A 22,555-nucleotide genomic window follows, 5' to 3' on the forward strand; every position below is an offset into this window, starting at 1 on the left:
ACTTGTTGTTGTGTGTGAGAACAGTGGTTAGTGTGTTAATGTGGCAGGAAAGGTTGTTGTGTGCATGTTTGATGGGAAGTATGGGTTTAGCCTTTGTCCAGGCAGCCACTGAATTAATATCTGGCCATTTGCACAAGTGAAACTTTGCATCCTTAGTTTATGGGGAAATCAATGCTGAGATGCTGGCTCTTTGCTTTATTGCTCACCGGTGCCTGTGCCAGTGAGATTCGACAGCAAGTCCTGAGAAGTCCTCAGCCTCCTTCAAAAGCCGCCCTTGAACTCTTGCAGAGCCTTCCACCCTTTCCACCAACTGAAAGTCTTTCCTGTCTGCTTTAGGAGGAGATAGTGAATGAACGAGAATGGAATGAGAGGGAGAGGAGAGGGGGTTAGGGAGACACAGAGAACAAGAGAGATAGCGCCTCTACTGTTGACCTCCATGTGGCTCCAACATCTAGAACAATCTTGGCTTTTTCCCTGTGGGGATTCTCCTTGACCGTGGGAGTAGTCTGGGTTCCAGGACTAACAGAATATCTCCAGAGGCACCCTTTGTATTATTTGCAACTTCCACGAATTTGCCTCAGACTGACTGATGTGGTGCTGGGTGGCATCAAAAACTTGCAAAGAACAACCTTTCAATGAACCTTATTTGTGACAAAATTAATGTTTTTTAACCATTGACTAAAAAGCCCTGTAACAACTCGAACCCCTAATTCATACTAAAGCACAACATCCCCCTTTGGACACATAAAAATATTCCTTCCTTAGATTGTATATTTATACAGGCAAGTGCAAAGGGGGAGATAGCCCCATTTTTTGTTATCTGGTACGTATGCAAGGGGACTCTGCCTCAGTAATTGCAATAGCCAGAAGAGGAATTATTGCTTCTTTGATTCTGTAGTTGCGTTTTGTCCTCTGGAGGTGTATCCCCAAAAAATCAATGTCAACTGGCTTTAGAGGAAATGTTTTTAATGGACCTGCCGCTGCCAAGTCTCCCTGGGATGCTTAATCACTGTCTCCGCACCAGGGATAGAAGCACCGTGACTCCAGAAGCCTGGTTCTGAGCAGACCATCTCGGGGGCTCAAATGCTTACAGAGGTCAGACAGGCATTATAAACTGGTGGGGCAATCAGGTCTACAATGCCAGGGAGTATTAGGGACTGTGTGAAACTGGGGAGTATATCTCAGAGAAGGCAGACAGTCGCTGCCCGTTCCATTCAGTTGTCACCATGAGGGATACGGGACCCCCTATATCGTGGGAACAGCTCTTGCAGTTTCTCTCTATATCTGAAAGAGACTAAATTGGGGTCACACAGAGTTAGACCTGTGAATGGGTCACCCTGAGGAAAAGGATTAGAGAATCCTCTGATATTAAAACCTCTCATGGAGGACCAAATTAGTTTCCTAAGCTACCATAACAAAACGCCACAAATTGGGTGGCTTAACCAGCAGGAGTTAATTTTTTCTTTTTTTTTTGCAGTCCTGAGGACTGGAAGTTCAAGGTCAAGGGGTCTGCAATTTGTTTCCTTTCGAGGTCTCTTTCCTTAACTTGCACATGGCCACCATGTCTCACTGTGTCCTGACATTATTTTTTTCTCTGTGCTCAAGCATTCCTGGAGCTCAAACTTCTGTCTGCGTGTCCCCAGATTTCCTCTTCTTGTAAGGACACCAGTTAGGTTGGATTAGGAACCATCCATCCTAGTGATCTTCTTTTAACTTGATTAACTCTTTAAAGGTCCCGTCTTCAAACACCATAAGCCTCGATGGTGCTAGGGGTTAGGACTCCAGTATAGAAATGTGGAGGGGATGCAGTTTGCCCACCGCAAAGCAGCACCCAGCAGTCTGGGTTTTGCAGAGGCAGGCAGCTTGGGCATCTGCATCCCATCTTCCACATTCAGACCAGCAGACAAGTGCGTATTATAAACAAGGAGCGAACAACGATAGCATCATATACAGGGACTTAATTAATGGTTTAAGCTTATCCCTAGACAAGAATTCCCAAAGAAACTTGTGATTAGTACAGATTATAAAGGCTTGCTAGAGAGAATGTGGACCTACTTGGCTCCCCGCAGCAGAATCAACTTTTTCGTGACTATGAGCTTTATTCCATTCTGGAGAGGGCATTGTCTTAAACAGTGAGTAATTGGTACTTCAGGGCCTTCTGGCATTTGTTACCAAGAGCAGCTCTGATTCTCTGAAACAAAGCATCTGGGGTAAGAAATGGTGGTTTATGCTGTCTGCGTGTTGCCACAGTCTAAGGAGTCAATAAATGCTTAGCCTTCCAGATAAAGACTCCCACACTGATGGTGAGAACAGTTGCACAGATGGATTTTTCTAGTAAGTAAAGATGAGTTTACCTCTTGTGGGGGAAAAAAAGAGTATGAACCGAATATCCTAAAAATGTGCTTGAAACTCTTCACTTAGAAAAGAAGTGCGTGTGCTTCTTGTTGAATGGGATGAAAAGCAACAATATTGATTTTGGTAATTTAAGAATTTGGAACTGAATATTCTCACATCGTATTTCGATAAGTTCAGTTGGCTACTGGATGAATCAAAATGCCCTGTAGGTACTGAAGCGGTTTTGCAGTCGTATGCATTTGTGTTGTGTGCACGATCAGCCATGTCTGACTCTCTGTGACCCCCTTAACTGTCCAGGCAACAATACGGGAGCAGGTTGCCATTTCCCTCTCCAGGGGATCTTCCTGACCCAGGGATTGTACTCACATCTCTTGTACCTCCTACACTGGCAGGTGGATTCTTTACCATTGTGTGACCTGGGTAGAACATCAAAATACAGTATCATATCTGGAGTCCTAGAAATTAGTCTTTTGGAAAAGTCAAAGGTAACAGACATCTGGGACACTTGACCTAAGCTGTCATTCATTTTTCTACTTAAAAATTTAAAATTGGGTCTCAGAGGCTTTAGCTCATCCTTATTGGATGTGAGGGGATAGAAAAATCAGGTTTTCGGGGGTGACATATTTGGGTCATGTGCATCCCAAGGCAGAGAAAGCCTGCCTGCAAAGAAGCAGACAAACCAAGAGAAATGAAATGGGAACATCTTACCTGTCAGGGCAATGGTGGATGTAACCACAGCTCCTAACTCCCGAATCTTCGTTTCCTTCCCCAGTGTGGATCAGGTAGTATTTTCTGCCTGATCAGCTAGTATTTTCTGGAGTCCCAGCTAAAGAAAAACAGCAATTAATTGTGAAAGTCAGCATCTAATTCTGAATAGTCATCCCTAATCTTTTAGTTTCTTTCTATGACTTTGCCTGTGTAGTCAATTGTAGTTTTTCCCTGTCACTTTATACTCTCTCCAAGTTTTGAAGATCATTTTACCTCCCCGTTTCCATTATTTATAGTCAGATTTCTTTTTTTTATAGTTTAAAAGTTTTATTTCTGAAATATGTGAGTCAGTATGCTAATTTTAATGCTATATTATTAATATTTGGGCTTCCCTGATAGCTCAGTTGGTAAAGAATCCGCCTGCAATGCAGGAGACCCCAGTTTGATTCCTGGGTTGGGAAGATTCACTGGAGAAGGGATAGGCTACCCACTCCAGTATTCTGGCCTGGAGAATTCATGGACAGTTCATGGGGTTGCAAAGAGTTAGACACAACTGAATGACTTTCAGTTTCTTTTCATTAATATTTAACACACTGGTGGTCCATATTAGAGTCTGAATAAATAGCTGTGGGCTGATTCACTTTGACTTCTTTTCTAAGTCCTTCGTATGGTGCAAAGCTTCTCGGTGGGTACTGCCCTGCTCTGTGCTATGATATGACTATGTTAGAATTGGTGTAGCAAATCTATCGACTGCCTGAATGCAGATACTGTCAATATATTAAATATTTAAAGCTTCTTATCTTCTTTCTTGCTTGCTGTGGAGGACTGCCACGTAATCCAGTCCAGAGAAATTTATAACTAGATGAAGATTCATTTTCTTGGATAAGATGTGAAGTGATGTGCTGTTTAATTAATGGTATAGTTTGGATCTTTTGTGTTTCTCTAAAATCACCAGATATATAATAAGTTGGAAAATCAGGACCAGGCCTAAAGTATACTGGGTATTTCCATCAAGTGTAAAACCCATGGGATTTTTAACGCCAGAAAGGAATTCTGATGCACTTGTTCTTTGAAAGAAAACATCATCTGATTACTGTGATTTGACAGTTTTGCCTTCAGCTCTAGAGGGCTTTCCTGGTAGTTCAGATGGTAAAGAATCTACCGGCAATGCAGAAGATCCAGGTTTGATCCCTGGGTTGGGAAGATCCCCTGGAGAAGAGAATGGCAACCCACTCCAGTATTCTGGCCTGGAGAATTCAATGGGTAGAGGAGCCTGGTGGGCTCTAGTCCATGGGGTCACATGCACAGAGCTGGACATGGCTGAGTGACTAACACTGTCAGCTCTAGAAGCTGCTGTCAGATAATTAGTGGTGCATCCTTCAAGCAGTCCCTGCATGCGCTAAGTCACTTCAGTCATGTCCGACTCTTTGTGACCCCATGGACTATAGCCTGCCAGGCTCCTCCGTCCATGGGATTCTCCAGGCAGGAATACTGGAGTGGGGTGCCGTTTCCTCCTCTAGGGGATCTTACCGACTCAGGGATTGAACTGGTGTCCCTTAGTTCTCCTGCCTTGGCAGGCGAGTCCTTTACCACTGGTGCCGGCTGGAAGCCCTAATAGCGAGTCCCTGCATAGCTACTCCTTACACTTTAGTCAAGAATCTAGCCTCCCTAATTCAGAGCTTCCTGGATGCCTTTGGTTTCCTTTTTACAAAAGGAAATATGACCTTGTTATTTATATAATTAAAAGTGTGCATACACTAATGTGAATACAATTACTTTCATACTGCCAAAGCATGAAAGTGAAAGTGTTAGTCGCTCTAATTCTTTGTGACCCTGTGGACTGGTGCCCACCAGGCTCCTCTGTCCATGGAATTCTCCAGGCAAGAATACTGGAGAGGGTTGCCATTCCCTTCTCCAGAGGATCTTCCCAACACAGGGTTGAACCCGCATCTCCTGCATTGCAGGCAGATTCTTTACCATCTGAGCCACCAGGGAAGCCCCTAACACTACCAAACTGTACACTGAAAAATGGCTAAGATGGTAAATTTTATGCTACACTTACCACAATTAAAGATTAAAAAATGAAAAAGTGGTGTTGATCTTATTTATGGTTTTCTTGAGGCCACAGGCAAGTGCTTGTGTAGACTAAAATGGCCCCTTTGGGTTTAGATTTATAGCAAGTTGACTCATTGGAAAAGACTTTGATGCTGGGAGGGATTGGGGGCAGGAGGAGAAGGGAACGACAGAGGATGAGATGGCTGGATGGCATTACTGACTCGATGGACATGAGTCTGAGTGAACTGCGGAAGTTGGTGATGGACAGGGAGGCCTGGCATGCTGTGATTCACGGGGTTGCAAAGAGTCGGACACAACTGAGCGACTGAACTGAACTGAACTGAAGTGTTTTCTTGAATTAATGCTATTCAGCCATTTACCTTGAATGTTACACATTCTCAGGCATCTCTTAATACCCCTGCCTTCCTCTTGTTGGCTTTCCTTCTGGAAACATTTACTGAACATTTATGTATCTGGGATCAAAGGGCTGAGAGGCAGGGTTTGTTCTCTGCCCTCAAGAAGCTGCAGACTGGTTGGGATGACTGACAAAGACAAAAATTCCAAGACAAATATGTGTATGTGGTGTTCAGGAATCCTAGGAGGGGCATCCACCTATGTCTACAGTGCGGTGGAGGGTGGACGTGCAAGACCTACAGAGGAGGCAGTGCCTGAGCCGAGTGAGGAAGAGTGAGTAGAGAGTGGCAGATGAAGTGAAATGGGAGCAGGGCACCGCAGGCAGACATCTAAGAAGGGGAGGAATACGCAGGCACAAAATGCTGCAAAGAACTTCGCATTGTTGGCGGCTTGTGCTTGTGTGAGATGGGGTTGAGGAGAAATCAGAGAAGCGGGACAGTGGAAGAAATGAGGCTGGAGAAATAGGGTCAGGTCCTTGTGTACAATGCCCAAGAAATTACGCTTTCCTTAAATGTTTGGGGTAGAACTAGAGAAGAAATTTAGACAGGAAATGACATCAGATTTGTGGTTTAAAAAAAAAATCACTTTAACAGAGTTGTGGGAAGATGAGAATGGAAGAAACTGGATGATTGTCCAGTAATTTAGACGAGAAATAACAAAAGTGTGAACCAAAGCTGTGGGGCTGGAAGAGAGGGAAGGGAGTTAAGTAATAAAGAAGGTGATTGAACATGAGACGAGTGCGAGGAGGAAGAAAAAGCCAAGAATGAGTTGCTCTTTGAATGATACACTGAAGATCTGTACCTTTCAATAGATGAAATTCCTCTTAATAATAGGCATGGTCAAGTGTTTAGAGGTGAAGTATCTGATGTCTATAAGCTGCTGTGAAATACGATGGATTGATGGAAGTCTAGATGGTTTAATGTGCGATAAAGCAAAGGTAACCCAGATAGAGTAGGATCTGGGCTTATAAATATATACTTTTTTAAAGAAGACATAATTTTCAGAATAAAATATAGGGGGAAGATGTCGCTCCTAAGTTACTTCATGCAGTGTAGAGAAGTTATAATATACTTTACTAGGTTAAAAAAATGCAGTATAATTCCAAGTATAATACCAAGACCACACCCAATAACCCAAAGTCCCATCACATACACTACTTCTGTTAGGGGAAGCACACTGACTGAAGCTGCCCACCCTGGCCAGGCACCATAGTAACCATTTGAATGAGCTGTTTTACCACAGGAGGTCCTGGTAAGGAACAGGGAACTAATAAGCCTCCACCGACCAGAAGAGTTCGGGAAAGGTCAAAAGTAGACACGACGTGTCCGACCGCCTCCCAGAATCCTTCTCTCTGGAGTCCATCTTGGCTAAACAAAGCGTGCACCACCAGGAAGGACTCTGAGTCAGAATGATTGGCTAAGGACAACCCAGAAACTAATCCCATCACCATAAAACCAAGCCATGTGACAGGGCTATTCTCCTGGGTTCCCTAACCCTGCTGCTCTCCACCCAGGTGCCCTTCCCCAATAAAATCTCTTGCTTTGTCAGCACATGTGTCTCCTTGGACAATTCATTTCTGAGTGTTAGACAAGAGCCCAGTTTTGGGCCCTGGAAGGGGTCCCCCTTCCTACAACACTTCTATAACGTCAATATGCAGCATTTCTACACTGTGATCATATTAATAAGTTAATGGATATTTTCCTTCAGTCTGTTTCTTTGTTGTATGTGCGAGCCATATATCTCTCCACCCCACGCCAATAGCTAGTACAGTGACAGGCAAATAACCAGAAAAATAATGCATTGCTCTAGACAGAAAGAAATAACATTGTAAAATATTGCTTACCCCAGGATATGTTATTCCTCTTAGAAACCAATGTAATTGACTTTGGGTACTGTGTGTGAAATGATAATAAAGTATTTTTGAAAAACAAACCCACGCACACAAAGAACTTATGATTCATTGTGTGACAAGGGCAATGATTGCTCCCATAAGCAAGGTTGAAACTTTGGGGAAAAGAGTAGGTTTTGAGTAAGGGGACATGGGCAGAAAGGATTATTTTAGGCTTGGCAATACTGAGTCTGAGATGTCACTGATGGCAGGATGTAATGGTTTTGGAACTCAGAAGAAGGTTCTGTGCTGGAAGGGCAGAGTTTCTGGAGTAGGGCCAGAGGCCACATAGATGAGGTTCTGGGTAGAGTGTAAGAAAAGGTGACCAAGACTAGAATTCTGAGGAACATTTGAAGGGACAGAGAATGTTCCTGAATGTTCCTAGGAGACTTGGAAGGCTTATACGGATAAGAAGGAGGAAAATGCAGGAGAAAAAGAACTCGTGGGAAGGGAGGAGGGAGAAGAAAGGAAGAGGGGAGAAGGGATCGGTTGGGGGAGAGAGAGAGGGAGAGAGAGCGCACTGATACAGAGGTCTTAGAGGAAAGAGTGAATCAGGAGGGAGGAAATCACCATGTCAAGTGTTTCCCCGAGGTCCAGGCTAAGGAGGAAATGACTAATACTAGGTATGGTGATTCTGAGGGCTTCCTGGATGGCTCAGCGGTGAAGAACTGGCCTCCCAATGCAGGAGATGCAAGGGACGTGAGTTCGATCCCTGGGTTGGGAAGATTCCCCTGGAGGAGGACACAGCAACCCACTGCAGTATTCTTGCCTGGAGAATCCCAAGGACAGAAGAGCCTGTCGGGCTACAGTCCATACAGTCACACAGAGTTGGACATGCCTGAAGTGACTCAGCATGCATGCATGCCTGGTGATTCTAAGTGATTAGAAACCATGGTGAGAGCAGTTCCAATGAAGAAGTAGATTCAGAGGCTGGATTATAATACAAGAAGGAGTGAAGGAGCAGATAGGAGGCTAGCATTTGGACGCAGCCAGTGAAGATTGTTCTTTAAATAAACCTGACTGGGAAACACAGAGGTAATTTACAAAAAGATAACACCAAAACTCATTATACTTAAGGGGGTGGGGGTGGGGATCCTTGGAAACTGGTTAAACACACAGAAGAGGAACTGGTAATAATTGAGGCCAGTTGCTTGAATGGCTGGGAGGGGAAGGAACCCTGAGGTCAGATGGAAAGTCTAGACCGGGACATGGGTAGGGGGCCCTCCCTGTTCTTCCACTGAGATGAGGGAAAGAAGTGATGGTGAGTGTGGATAAGTTCCTTTTCTGGGTGAGGGATGAAGGCAAGCAGGAAAGTGAAGAAACTCTTGTTACTGGTATCTTATTTTCTCTGTGAAGTATATGAGGTCACTAGGTGAAAGTGATAGGGAGAGAGGTGGGTCAATGTCTATGAAGATGGTTTGGAGTAACTATTATGGAATTGTGAGCAGGAGCTGAATGGAGACAGGGGAAGGAATGTCAGGCCACCAGAAGGCAAGGGTGGGAACTTTTCCAGGGGCTGTTAGCTCCTTAGATGTAAAGGACATGTCTGTAGCTATTTCTATTTTCTGAACTATTCATCAGCCCCCAGCTGCCTTCTGCTCTCGATTTAAGCCTCATCACAGACTGTATCTGAAGATGGTACTGTTTCTTTCTAAAGGGCTAAACAACTTCTACCAGTACAACTTACAACAAATAATATAAAGTGAGATTAAGTGTGTTTTCTCCCCAAACCTAATGTAAAATATAGTTCTTTTTAATAAAGTTGGTAAATAGACGGGGAAACAGTGGAAACAGTGGCTGACTTTATTTTCTTGGGCTCCAAAATCACTGCAGATGGTGACTACAGCCATGAAATTAAAAGATATTTACTCCTTGGAAGGAAAGTTATGACCAACCTAGGCAGCATATTAAAAAGCAGAGATATTACTTTGTCCACAAAGGTCCGTCTAGTCAAGGCTATGGTTTTCCCAGTAGTCATGTATGGATGTGAGAGTTGGACTATAAAGAAAGCTGAGCACTGAAGAATTGATGCTTTTGAACTGTGGTGTTGGAGAAGACTCTTGAGAGTCCCTTGAACTGCAAGGAGATCCAACCAGTCCATCCTAAAGGAGACCAGTCCTGGATGTTCATTGGAAGGACTGATGTTGAAGCTGAAACTCCAATACTTTGGCCACCTGATGCAAAGAACTGACCCATTGGAAAAGACTCTGATGCTGGGAAAGATTGAGGGCAGGGGGAGAAGGGGATGACAGAGGATGAGATGGTTGGGTGGCATCACCGACTCAATGGACATGGGTTGGTGATGGACAGGGAGGCCTGGAATGCTGCGGTTCATGGGGTCACAAAGAGTTGGACATGACTGAGCAACTGAACTGAACTGAGTAAAGTTGGTATCATAATGATATTTACCTATAGAGCAACCTGACCATCAAACCTGGACATGGCCTAGTATTAGAATGTATAGCTTGCTTCCTGGGGAAGGCAGCATATTCTGCTTCTGCAAGCTTGAGTGTTCTTTTATGGCAGAAGGTGCCAAGTCTTATCAATATTCCCTAGATCCTACCTTTTCAGGTGGTAGGCAAGAGTTCATAGCTTTAAATCAAGGTCTCACTATTCACATGTTCATTTCCCATGGACCAATCAGCATCCTAGTGTTCCTCTTTCTGGAAAAACCACCTCCAGTCCCGGCCTCTGCTTTCTCAAACATGAGTGCAGGGTGGGAATCAGCTCAGTGGTGGGGTCGTCCTCCGGTGTGTGGCTTCCTGTGTGAGTCCTGGAGGCTTCATTTTGACCCCTTGCTTCTCATGCAGCTTTCATCTCAACCTCAGTTCCAGCTGCAAATCCTTCCCAGGAAGTGAGGAACTTTCTAAGCTTGTTTGGTGGCTATCTCCCCGACTGCTTCTGGTGGCATTCTTAAGTATCACTGCTGTGTCTCTCCTGAGTCATTGCTCTCCAGAGACCAAGCTCTTTGGAGCCTCCATTAAGTCTGGTTTCCCACGGAGTAAATGTTTCAGAAATGGTTAGTGAAATATTGAGTCAATTCTGTATCAGAACTCAAAATAATTTTGTACTCATTTCACCTTGAAAATTTAATGCCGTTTAGATCCTCTGTTGTGGTCAGTCATTTGATGAGTTCAAGTTTCCTGCCTTCTTTTTACTCAGAGGTGCTCCCCAGGGTCCCAGTCAACACGTATTTATTGAGAACCTACTTGAGCTTATCATTGGTGATTAAGAGGTGGATAAATCATAGTGCCTGTCATCAGAGGAACCCAAAGTTTAGTAAGAGACAGGCCAATAGTTAATATATAGTAGAAATTCTCTGAATGCAGTATACAGAATAGTCAGTTGAAAGCCTAGAAAAAATGCAGATTCCTAAGCCCATCCTTGGGATATTTTCTATAGAAGTGCCACAGAATCTACATTTTTAATAAGCGTGTTGGCATGAGAGGTCTGGGGAATGATGGAGGTGAGTCTGATGCAGTGAATGTGAGAATCACATTTGGAAAAAATACTGCAAGACGACAGTACAAGGATTAAATAAAGGTGTTTATTCTGGTTACCGTGGGTGCCAAGGAGGAGCTCATTGACTCTGCTGAGGGAAGTTGTGGGTAGAGAGGCTGAGGAAAGGAGGAGTTATTGGGTCACTACACTCTCTCCTCTCAGAAGAAATATGAGATCTGCGAATCAAACCGATCTCCTTGTCCTTGGTCCTTTATCTCTAAAACTTCCACTAAGGGATTTTCCACTTGATTTATAGTGTATACTCTCGTCTCTTACATATGCTTTTGTTTCCTTTTAGCTAAATAAGTTGCACTACCTGCAACTTCATGGGTTTCATGCGTCTCTTCCCATTTCTAGACATATTGCAATTTAAGTACCAGCTTCCTCTAAAACTGAGTTTCCCATTCTCAGCTCCTTATTTCTGAATTTCACTGACTGCATATGTCTTTTTGCCTTTAGCAAACAAGCTCTTTTCCTAAACACCAAGCTGAAAGTATCAGCCTTACCTCACCCAGACATTGAATGTATTGTTTTATTTTGTCATTTTAGAAGGAAGGTGTAGGCTATTGTTTTGTGAAAACTATCACAGGATAACTTAGCATCATTATACTTGTGTTGATGGATTTGCTCTTTGATGTGGAAAAAGTGAGAAATGTGTCACATGCAACTCTTTATGCAGTGGGTCTTAAAACAAGTCATCACCGACAAATGGGAAACAATGTAAAGCTGTAGTGTATTTTCCTTTTTTATATCCTGATATTATTTCCCTCATAGAAACAAGGGTTGTGCTTTGTTGGCAGGGAGAAGGGATGTGGAAAAGTTGTGCCATCCATTTTTTGAAAGACCTTTGTATGGATCAAACTGTGCTTCCCCAGATTCATATGTTGAAGCCCTAACTCCCCCATGTGACTGACTCCATTTGGAGAAAGGGCTTTTAGGAAGTGATTAAGGTTAAATGACATCACGGGGTGAGGGGGACAGTCCTAATATGCTAAAATTGGTGGCTTTAGAAGAGGAGGAAAAGAAAAAGATGCTCTCTGTGCATATGCCTGAGAAGGCGCCAAGGAACCCTCTCTCCACAAGCCAAGGAACAGACTCACTCTGGAACCCGACACTGCTGACCCGCTCATTTCAGATTTCTAGCTTCCAGAGCCACGAGAAAATAAATGTCCATTGTTTGAGCCACCTAGTCTTTGGTGTCTTGTTACGACCGCCCGAGTTCCCTGCTACAGGCTTGGCAGCACGCAAGGCCGTGGTCCTGGTTCCTGGTTCCGAATCTACTGCCCTTAGCGCCTGTGGCTCAGGAGCTTTCTTAAAACCTCACCTACCTCTTTGCAGGGTAAGGAGTGGAACTGACGCTTAAGATATGATTCAGTTTTGAAATCTTTGAGTCTAATTACATGAAATGAACTGCTTTGTGAAAGAGTGTGTAGCACTGAGTCTGAAGCAACTTGCAAGGCCTTTTTGCCCAAGTCTCATTTAGTGGAAAAGGAAACTCAGGCCCCAGTGGGTTAAGTGTCTTTCTCAATGTCCCAGTGATAGCCCGAGCAGTGCCTGGAAATGTAGTCTCTTTTTTTGTTCCTCTTTCTTTTACCCTCCTGAGTGAGTCCTCAGCTGTTAAATTGAAATAAGGTTTTCTTTCCTGGACCTGTTTCATTGGGAAAATGTTAATAAGCTGGAAGACACTAAGCTTTTCAGAAAAAAAGTTTTCTTAAATTATTTATGATGAAAATGCTGTTTTCTTTTAAAGTTATCTATTATTGCATTTAAGTATTTCTCTCTAAATGTTTACTAAGTAATGCCAATATGCATATGTAGTGATATTTTATTTAAATTTTGTTTTTTCAAACTAACACATTATATGTGTAAAATTATACAGGTGTATTTATGATGAAAAGTAACATTTTCTCAACCAAAATTCTCTATTTCCAGCTATTCTCCACAAAGGCAAACTCATGCTGTTAACTTTTTAGATTTCTAGATTTCACTTGAAGAATAGCTTGACAATGTTACAAAAGGTGTTTATTCCTGTACTCTTCCATAAATCAATAAACCACATTCATAGACTTCCTTTCATACTGTTCGTGGGGAAGCTGAAACTCCAATACTTTGGCCACCTCATGCGAAGAACTGACTCATTGGAAAAGACTCTGATGCTGGGAAAGATTGAAGGCTGGAGGAGAAGGGGACAACAAAGGATGAGATGGTTGGATGGCATCACTGACTCAATGGATATGAGTTTGAGCAAGCTCCTGGAGTTGGTGATGGACAGGGAGGCCTGGAGTGCTGCGGTCCATGGGGTCGCAAAGAGTCGGACATGACTGAGCAACTGAACTGAACTGAACTGAACTGAACTGAACTGATAGACTTCCTGTTAAGAAACTTGAGGTAATAACTCACTCACATTCCTCTCCCATGCCCATCTCCTTTGTTAAAATTTGATATTAATATTATTTTTAGTTTTTTAAACCTCTGTAATTTTAAAATAATATCATAGAACATTGGGAGGATATTTTGATTCCTTGCTTTGTAGAACGAGCAGATCTAAGTAGCTGGACCCCTACTTTTTTCTTACTTTTCCTTTCCTATTTCTGTACCCTCATATCAGCTACTTTTTGGCTTTTACGTGGTCAAGGTTAACATTTGCATTCCATTCTGCAGTCACAAATATGTCTTCTCTGCTTATCCAGACCTTGAATCTACTGTTGAAAACCAATAAAACAATATTTTGAAGAATTTTTTGAGGCCCTCGATATTCTGTACAAATGGATTTTATGCAAAAGTAGAAATTGGAAATTGGCCTCCTAGGTAATTTTGGACTAGAAATTACATTTATTTTAATTATGATGGGAGATACATATTCCATTATACTCTACTGTGCTTTTAAAATTACTTGGCATAAATAAAATGCCAGAAAGGATGTCATGAATATCATTTAAATAAGTTTTAAACTGTGTTAATTTTTATAAAATTTGAATTTCTGCTTGGGTTCAAAAGGTCTAATTAGACACTGCATTAAACTGTACTCCTTTAGAAGTCTTGATAGTGACTCTTTGATAACAGATTTCATCACTGAATTCAGTAAAATTCTATCTTTAATGTATTTCTACCATGTGATGCTTAAAATTACTCTGTGTAACTAAATCAGAACCTCAGTGTGAATCATGCTTAGAGTCACACCAAGAAGATTTCATTATTGTTAAAAGTGAAATTATGGTAGGTGGTTTGAGATGACAGGAATGTCTTAACCTTAATAATCTCCTAGGTACTGATTTCTGCTGTGTCCAGTGAAGCTTGTAGGAAGTTTTGATGGGCTTTGGGTTAAGTATGTCTATATTTTTAATTATATTAACAACTGCAATATGTTGCCTCTATTTTGTGGTCATATTTCCAGAATGGTTGCTAGAGAGTTATATGAACAGCAGGGATTACAAGTCTCTATGCCTTTTTGATGAAAGCATGTTCTTGAGCTTCCTTGCCTATTTAGCATTTTGTATCTTGCAGACATAAATCCCAGAGCTAAGCCTAGCTTGAATAGCTCTGTATATTTTCACTTCCCCAAGGGTAGTTATGTCATTTCTGAGGTAAGAGGATCAATATGGAATAGAGTTCTCTAAGTAAGGGCTAAACCAGTACCAAATATAGCACTGATGAAGCGTTTTGTGTCTTCCTGTTTGGGAAGTTCATCAAAGTTATAAAGCTGACTAATACCAGGATTTGAGTTCTACAGAAGGCTAAATGGTCACCAAATGTCCATGACAGTCTTTGTACTTGTAGTTGTGCCTGGAGATTTATTTATATATATTTTTACAATAGATCATGATGAAATGTCCTTTTATGACCTTTAACTTCTGATTAAGTCATGTATCTCACTATGACAAAATTTATTATGAACTAATGTCAATGTATTTCCATACTTTCTCCTAGATTGTGAACTAATATGGAGTATTCATTATCCTTTATCTTCTTTATATCTTCCAGAGTGTACTGGAGGGTGCTTTTCATGCATAAGACGGTTTGGCAAGAGCTAGTTTTCTGCCTGGCACTGGGCTAATCAATTTATATGCATTTTCCCCCTTTAATTTAAATAACAACCCCATGATGGAGGCACTCTCCAGTTTTGTTTCATGGATGAGTAACTTAAGGGAAAGAGAAATTGTCACTTGACTAGAGGTGAACAGCTAGTTAAAAATTAGAGACAATTAGTCTATGTGACTGAACTCTTCCAAAATGTCTGTTTTTTCTTTTTTATAATACCTTTTTCTGGTTTTGGTATTAGAGTGTTGGCTGTATAGAATGAGTTAGAAATTATTCCCTCTTCTTCTATCTTCTGGAAGAGATTATGGAGAATTATCATAATTTCTTCTGTAAAGGAACCACCACAGTTCACCTACAGTCAAGTGACTTAATTTCTCTTTCCCTTAGGTTACTTGATGGCAGCCATGAAATTAAAAGACACCTGCTCCTTGGAAGAAAAGCTACGACAAACCTAGATAGCATATTAAAAAGCAAAGACATTACTTCGCCAAGCTAGGTTTTTCCAGTAGTCATGTATGGATGAGAGAGTTGGACCATAAAGAAAGCTAAGCACTGAAGAATTGATGCCTTTGAACTGTGGTGTTGGAGAAGACTCTTGAGAGTCCCTTGGACTGCAAAGAAATCCCACCAGTCCATCCTAAAGGAAATCAGTCCTGAGTGTTCATTGGAAGGACTGATGCTGAAGCCGAAGCTCCAATACTTTGGCCACCTAATGCGAAAAGCTGACTCATTGGAAAAGACCCTGATGCTGGGAAGATTGAGGGCGGGAGAAGGGGATGACAGAGGATGAGATGGTTGGATGGCATCACTGACTCAATAGACATGAAATTGAGCAAACTCCAGGATTTGGTGAAGGACAGGGAAGGTTGGTGTTCTGCAGTCCATGGGGTTGCAAAGAGTTGGACATGACTGAGTGACTGAACTGAACTGAGTGGTAGAACCATCTGGGCCTGTGCTTTCTGTTTTGAAAGGTTATTAATTTTTTATTTCTTTAATAGACATAGGCCTCTTCAAATTGTCTATCTCTTCTTGAGTTTTGACAAGTTGTATCTTTTAAGAAATTTGTTTCATCTTTAAGAAAATGGTTTGTTATAAAAATTGTGGTTATAGAATTATTAATACCATTCCTTTATTATCCTTATAATGTTCCTATTTAATTTCTGATATTGGGAGTTTGTGTTTTCTCTCCATTTTTAAAAGTTAACCTGGCCAGAGGCTTATCAAAGGACCAACTTTGGGTTTTGTTGACTGTCTCTATTAACTTCTGTTCTTTTTTCCCCTGAAATATATGCCTTCAATTCTATGAACTTCTATTTAAGAACTACTTTCACTGCATCCCATAAAGTTGTATTTTCATTTTCATTCAGTTTAAAATATTTTCGAATTCCTTTGAAGACTTCTTTTATCCACATGTTATTTAGAATCTCAGCCTCTCTCTATTTATTAAATAGGGGGTTTTCCAGCTATCTCCCTTTTACTGATTTCCTGTTTAATTCCACTGTGATCTGAAAGTATGCAACGTATGATGCATTCTATTCTTTTAAATTTTAGGGTGTGTTCTTATGGTTCAGAATGTGGTCTATCATGGGAAATCTTGAGAAAACTGCGGATCCTGCTATTGTTGGATGAAGTAGTTTATAGATGTCAACATAACCAGTTGATTCATAGTGTGGTTGAGTTCAACCTTGTTATGACTGATTTTTGGCTGCTGGATTCTTCCATTTCTGATAGAGGGGTGTTGTTGCAATTATAATAATGTAATTTATCTGTTTCTCCTCAAAGGTCTACCAGTTTTCGTCTCATGCATTTTGATGCTCTATTGTTAGACCCGGACACATTATTAAAGATTGTTCTGTATTCTAACAGTATTAACCCTTTATCATTATGTATTGCTCCTCTTTATTCATGATAAATTTCCTGTTTTGAAGTCTTCTGGTCTGAAATTATTATTGCTACTCCTGTTCTATTTTGATTAGTGTTCAGTTCAATTCAGTTCAGTTACTCAGTCGTGTCCGACTATTTGCCTGTGGTCTGCAGCACGCCAGGCTTCCCTGACCATCACCAACTCCTGGAGCTTACTCAAACTCATGCCCATTGAGTCGTGATGCCATCCAAGCATCTCATCCTCTGTTGCCCACTTCTCCTCCTGCCTTCAGTCTTTCCCAGCATCAGGGTCTTCTCCAGTGAGCCAGTTCTTTGCATCAGGTGGCCAAAGTATTGGAGTTTCAGCTTCAGCATCAGTCCTTCCAATGAATATTGCTGCAATTCCATCTTCTTGCCTTTAGTATATCAACTACACTTTTTCTTTGTCAGTAGTTGCCCTAGAGTTTGCAATATGCATTTGTAGCTAATTCAAGTCCACTGTGAAATAACATTTCACAGGTAGTATGAGTGCCTTATAATAGCAAAACATTCCTAATTCCCCCATCTTGTCCTTTGTATCACTACTGTCATTCATTTCACTTATACATAAACACTCATAAACATATGCATGCATATATATGTATACATTAGCATATGTATTAGAATACCTTGCTGCTATCATTTGGAACAAACTGTTTTCTGTTAGATCAATTAAGAACAAGAAAAATAAAAGCTTTTATTTTACTTCCACTTATTCCTTCTTCAACATGCCCTTCTGCTCTTTATGTAGATTCAAGTTTCTGACCTATCTTATTTTTCTTTTCTCTAAAAAACTTTTAATAGGTTACTGGCAACAAATTTTCTCAGTTTTTGTTTGTCTGAAAAATGTTTTATTCTACTTCATTTTTGAAGAGTTGTTTCACAGGAAACAGAATTCTATTCTGTTGGTAGGCTTTTTCTCTAAACACTTTAAATATTTCACTCCACTCTTCTTTCTTTGAGGAGAAGTCAGATTAATTCTTATATTTAATCCTCTGTGCGTAAGGTGTTTTTTCCCTGCTACTTCTTTCAAGGTTTTTTCTTTATCTTTGATGCTTGAATGTGATATGCCTAGATGTAGCTTCTTGGCATTGGTCTTGCTTGGCGTTCTGTAAGCTTCCTGCATCTGTGGGCTGGTGTCTAACATTAATTTGGGGAAATTCTTAGTCATTATCGCCTCAAGCATTTCTTCCCTTCCTTCCTCTTTCCTCTCCTTCTGGTATTTTCATCGCGCATATAACACAGCCTCCGCAGTTGTCCTGCAGTTCTTAGATATTCTGTTTTGTGGGGGTTTTCCCGTCATTTTTCTCTTGGTCATTTTGGAAGTTCTGTTGTCATATCCTCAAGCTCAGTGATTCTTTCCTCAGCTGAGTCTAGTCTACTAATGAGCCCATCACAGTTCAGTTCAGTCGCTCAGTCGTGTCCGACTCTGTGACCCCGTGGACTGCAGCACGCCAGGCCTCCCTGTCCATCACCAACTCCTGGAGCTTACTCAAACTCATGTCCATTGAGTTGCTGATGCCATCCAACCATCTCATCCTCTGTTGTCCCCTTCTCCTCCTGCCTTCAATCTTTCCCAGCATCAGGGTCTTTTCCAAGGAGTCAGCTCTTCCCATCAGGTAGCCAAAGTATTGGAGTTTCAGCTTCAGCATCAGTCCTTCCAATGAATATTCAGGATTGAGTTCCTTTAGGATGGACTGGTTGGATCTCTCAAGAGTCTTCTCTAACACCACAGTTCAAAAGCATCAATTCTTTGGCACTCAGCTTTCTTTACAGTCCAACTCTCACATCCATATGTGACTACTGGAAACACCATCATAAGAATTCTTTATTTCTTTTACAGTGTATTTAATGATATCTAGCATTTCCTTCTGATTTTTCTTAGAATTTCCATCTGTTTGTTTACATTATCTCTCTGTTTTGGCATGTGTCTACTTTTCCCATTAAAACTTTTAGCATACTAGTCATAGATTTTAAAATCCCTGGTCTGACAATTCCAACATTTTTGCCATATCTGACTCTCATTCTGATGTTTGTTTCATTTCTTTAAGTTGTATTTTTTGCTTTTTAGTATGTCTTGTAATTTTTTGTTGAAGGGTGAATATGGCCTGGTGGGTAAAAAGGACTTCAGTAATGTATTGGTAAGGTGAGGGGAGCCCTTCAGAGATGTATCGGGAAGGTGAGGGGAGGCCTTTGGTGATGTATCGGGAAGGTGAGGGGAGGCCTTTGGTGATGTATCGGGAAGGTGAGGGGAGGCCTTCGATGATGTATTGGTAAGGGGTAGGGGAGGCCTTCAGTGATGTATCGGTAAGGTGAGGGGGGAGATGAAGCATGTTGCAGTTCTATGATTAGGGCTCAGTTTTTTGGTGATTCTGTGCTCCTGAGCTGTGAACTTCACCAGATCTTCTCAATCCCTCCCCAGCCCCCTGCCCTCCGCTGGCCTTGACTTCAGCTGGATGGCTAGGGGTGGGTGGAGCTGAGTGTTTCTCTTCCTCCGGGCAAGGCAGGTTCTGAGGAAACCCCATCAGGTTAAGCAGTGGTAAAATAGTTTCTCCTGAGGGCAAGCCTTGTAGTAAGAACAGTATGCTCTGTTGTATTTCAAGATTGTTCCTTCTCCCCTCCCTCTGCTGGAATTCACTGATATTCTCTGATTTTCCCTGTGATGACCTGGTAGAGTTCTTGGAAGTACAACTCACAGAAGTGTGGGTACCCTGCTATGACTGGGTCCCTGTGGAGTTTTGTTTTTGTTTTTTTAACTATTGGAATTTTCCACACTGAACCTCCAGCAATTTGTCAATCGTAGTTCAAGTTTTCCTAACGCAGCACCTGGTTCTCTCCAAGGTTTTGCTCTAGTAAGTTGTAATTCTCTGTGTTTACCTATCTATCTCTCTAGTTTAGGGGACAGCAGTTCGTCCTGTGACCTCATATCACCAAGAGATCTAAGAAACTTTGTTGATTTTTCAGTTTGCTTAGCTTTTCACTTAGTAGGATGGGCTTGTGACTTCTAAGCTTCTTACATGCTGGACCAGGAACTAGAAGTCTGCCTGAACTCTTCATAACCACCAGGCCCCAGGTTTTCTCACTAACCATCTGTGTGTACTATCTTAGTTTGGGCTATATGGGAAGCAACGTCTGTGTTAAAGGCTAATGTGCTATTATTTTAATAAGGATTTCAGTCACAGGGAACAGGAGGAAGGGGAAAAGGGAATGAGATAAAGAAGGAGAACCAATATGAAGATATGTTATCAAACTGGCCACTGCCTGGTTTTGAGCCTAACTGTCCAGTTTCAAGGGGCTCTCAATGAGGCCATTTAAAGAATTACTTTTCAGAAGCATCTGTAGGGTAGAGGTGGCAGCAAGTACTCCTCTGCTGACTGATTCTCTTTCATCACAGTTTTCCTCCATGGTATGACTCATTTCTTCCACACTTTTGGGTTGTACATGTGTTGGCAATTAAAAAAAAAAAAAGGAATCCCATGGTATCTTAGTTTGTGTTCCTCTGAAAGCAAAGCCTGAATAAAGGCTTAGGGTTTATGTAACTTATTTGGACAGTGATCCCAAGAAGCAAGAGTGAAGAAGTTGGGAGCAAGAGGGAAGGAGAAAAAGAATGCAGGAGTGCATCACTCCAGTCCTCGCAGCAAGCAATGGGAGCTCCCTTCTACCAGGAATTCTGAGAAATGTATAGAATGTCTCTCTAATTATCTGTCCATAAGATGGGAAGCTGGAGCATTTAATCACTGTCTTCTAACCCCCATTTACTGAAAGTTGACCCCTAGGGGCTATAACTCTCTTCTTTTTCTGGGCAGCACTTACATGTGAACTGAGAAAGCATCTGGGACTTTGGAAAAGTCTCCTAACTTAAAAGGCAGTGATTCACTAAGTCAGTGTGAGTTTGATCTTGAGAATAACTGCCCATCACAAAGTTGTGCCAAAGAGATGCGCCATGGATTATTAACTGCCTCAGGGAACTGAGAAACATCAGGGCAGATGGTCAGAAGAGTCTTGCTCTTGTAGGATAGTGTGAGATTGGGCTTCTAGAATGGTGCTACCGTGCTCATTTTGACTGGCTGTCACTGTTTTTATAGTCAGGTGGAGGTGGTTGGTGGTTTAGTTGCTAAGTCATGTCCAACTCTTGCAACCCCATGGACTGTAGCCTGCCAGGCTCCTCTGTCCATGGGATTCTCCAGGCAAGAGTCCTGGAGAGGGTTGCCATTTCCTTCTCCAAGGGATCTTCATGACCCAGGGACTGAATCCAGGTCTCCTACATTGCAGGCAGATTCTTTACCAACTGAACTATAAGGCAAACCCTATATAGTCCGGGACTCTGCTAAAAACATTTGCCTAGGACTGCATTCCTAGGGAGAGTCCAGCCTCTGTGAAGGAGGTTGGAGTCTTGCAAGTTGGTGGGAGTGGCTGCAGCTCAAACAAAAATAAAAGTGAGAGGACTTAACAGTTGTCACTTAGGAGGTAACCGACATCTTTGGTTAGGTGTTTGTTTAGAAGAGTTTTTTTTTTTTTTTTTTTAAACAGAGGATTTTTAGAATCTGTGTCCCTCTATTACACATCAAATAACTTTGGAATATTCTTATGAGTGAGTCAACATGTGGGGTGGATTGCAAAATGTTTTCAGGTGATTGCAAATTCTTTCCAACCTGGTATATACATTCCTCCCATTCAAAGTTGGAGTCTGTTTCTCTGCTGATTTGAATCTGGACAGACAGGTAACTTTTTTCTTTTAGTTTATAAAGTCTCTTGATCAAGAGGAGCTATACCACTAGAGGTGGACTTGTGACTCCTTTTGGTGAATAAAATGAAGTGGATGTGAAGTTTTGCAGATTCTGGTCTTGAAGCTTTTATCCTCTCTATTGAGACTGGCATGAAAGGAGTCTAGCCAATCTTGCCTACTGGAGAAGGAGAGGTCATGCTGGGGAGAATCAAGACCCTTGATGGTCAGCAACCACTCCCAGACATGTAAGGCCATGTGGATCCTCTAGCCTGGCCACCTTTCAGTTCAGTTCAGTTCAGTCGCTCAGTCGTGTCCAGCTCTTTGCGACCCTATGAATTGCAGCACGCCCTGTCCATCACCAACTCCCGGAGTTCACTCAGACTCACATCCATCGAGGCAGTGCTGCCATCCAGCCATCTCATCCTCTGTCATCCCCTTCTCCTCCTACCCCCAGTCCCTCCCAGCATCAGAGTCTTTTCCAATGAGTCCGCTCTTCGCATGAAGTGGCCAAAGTACTGGAGTTTCAGCTTTAGCATCATTCCTTCCAAAGAACACACAGGACCGATCTCCTTCAGAATGGACTGGTTGGATCTCCTTGCAGTCCAAGGGACTCTCAAGAGTCTTCTCCAACACCACAGTTCAAAAGCATCAATTCTTCGGTGCTCAGCTTTCTTTATAATCCAACTCTCACATCCATACATGACCACTGGAAAAACCATAGCCTTGACTAGATGGACCTTTGTTGGCGAAGTAATGTCTCTGCTTTTGAATATGCTGTCTAGGTTGGTAATAGCGTTCCTTCCAAGGAGTAAGCATCTTTTAATTTCACGGCTGCAGTCACCATCTGCAGTGACTCTGGAACCCAGGCACAGCAGCACTGGTTCTTTATCCGAGCAGCATACCTTCATTGTGCAGATTGGTGGCTCATGGATCAGGTCCATCTACCCTTGGGTGTTTTTTGTCTAACC

This window comes from Capricornis sumatraensis, chromosome 9 (genome assembly GCF_032405125.1).
Source record: "Capricornis sumatraensis isolate serow.1 chromosome 9, serow.2, whole genome shotgun sequence".
Classification (NCBI taxonomy): domain Eukaryota; kingdom Metazoa; phylum Chordata; class Mammalia; order Artiodactyla; family Bovidae; genus Capricornis; species Capricornis sumatraensis.